Raw genomic sequence first — 1,562 nt, forward strand, 5'->3', positions numbered from 1 at the left:
GCCCCGCCGCGCCGCCGTTAACGGCCTCGGAACGCAGCGTCGGCCAATCAGCGCGCCCCCCCGCCCGCGCTCCGCCCCGTGCCCCGCCCCTCCCGCGCGTTCCCTCCCCGCGCGCTCCGCGCCCCGGAGCTGGACCGGCTCGCACTCGACCGGGCTGGGCGGGGGCGCACGTGCCGCGGGGCGCGCCGCGCTCCCATTGGCCGGCCTGCCGAGCGCGGCCTCGGAGCCAGCCTATGAGGGTTGAAGGGCCTGGGGGCGGGGCCCCGCGGGGAGGGGCGGGCCCTGGGGCGGGCTCAAAGAGGAGAGCAGTGCGCAAGCGCGGTCTGTCCTGAACTTGGGTGTTCAGCCCACGGTTTTCGCCCGCAGGCTTCCCCCGCGGTGGGGAGCCCGCGGGCCACTCTGTCTTTCCGCACGCCTGGGTCGGCTCATGGACGTCAGGGCCACAGCTTCCGGGACCGAAGCGGGGCGCATGGGTCGGCCGTGCGCAGGACTTGGGCTTCCCTGGCCGGACCACTCGCAGGCTCGGTTCCCAGAATACGGGGTCCTCCGCGCTCGCCCACTCCATCCTCCCTGAACTCTCCAAGTCACTCTGCCTGAGAACCTCTGCATCTGGCTCTCTGCTCCAGAACCCCCAGATCGGATTCGACAGGAAGCTCCATTCTCCAGGTGGCCCTCCCGGCCCCCCAGGCAGCCCATCCCATCTTCATGTCCACACCCCATCCCTCTACGACTCTCAAGTCATTATTTTTTTGGCCCCAAAGCTTTCCACTGTAGGTTGTTTCTTAAGTTACATAATTTTTTTAAAACCACAGTGTTGAGGTCACAATGTATATAACATTTTTATAAATGTTTGCCTTCTTTATATCTTGTTTCTTTTTTGCAATGCAGTGTATCTGTAAAGATCTCTCAGCGTCTTTGGATGTGCATCTGATTTATTACCGTACTTAGAAGGTCTCTGGATACTATCCATTTGTCAGAACTCAGCCATTCTCCTGGCAATGTCTCCAGCTTCCCCTCTTTCACAAACCTGGCTGCAAAGTGGGAACTCATGATTGTTTTTAAGATGCACTTTTCAGAGGAGTGTTAGCATCTCTTCATTAACTATTAATTAAGTCTTTCGTAGCTTCTATTTCCAACTTTCAGATCTTCAGTTTGCAACTGAGTGTAAGGGAGTTCCTTTCTCTTGTAAATTTTAGAGATTCCTTAGATTGTCTTAAATATTATGCTTTTGTTGTTTTTGCTACAGCAAGCATCTTAGCCAGTCCTCTATTGAAAAAAATCCTAATTTTTATGTGAGTCAACGTTTATGTAATTTTGTATCTTGCTTCGAGAAGGGGCATTTTACTCTTACTGCAGTTTTTAATGAATGATTTTAGTGGCTGCAGAATATTGAATTTAACATACCCAAATAACTATGTGCTCGTTAGGCACGTTGGTGATTTCTGCTCCATTTCTTTGGATTCCTGCATTCTTGGAATATTTTTGCACCAGATTTCCTATTGTGCTTTGCATTGTGGTTCCTAGCTTCATCCTTAGAAATACATCTTTTCCTTAAAATCTAA

Source organism: Lutra lutra, chromosome 12, assembly GCF_902655055.1.
Source record: "Lutra lutra chromosome 12, mLutLut1.2, whole genome shotgun sequence".
NCBI classification, from domain to species: domain Eukaryota; kingdom Metazoa; phylum Chordata; class Mammalia; order Carnivora; family Mustelidae; genus Lutra; species Lutra lutra.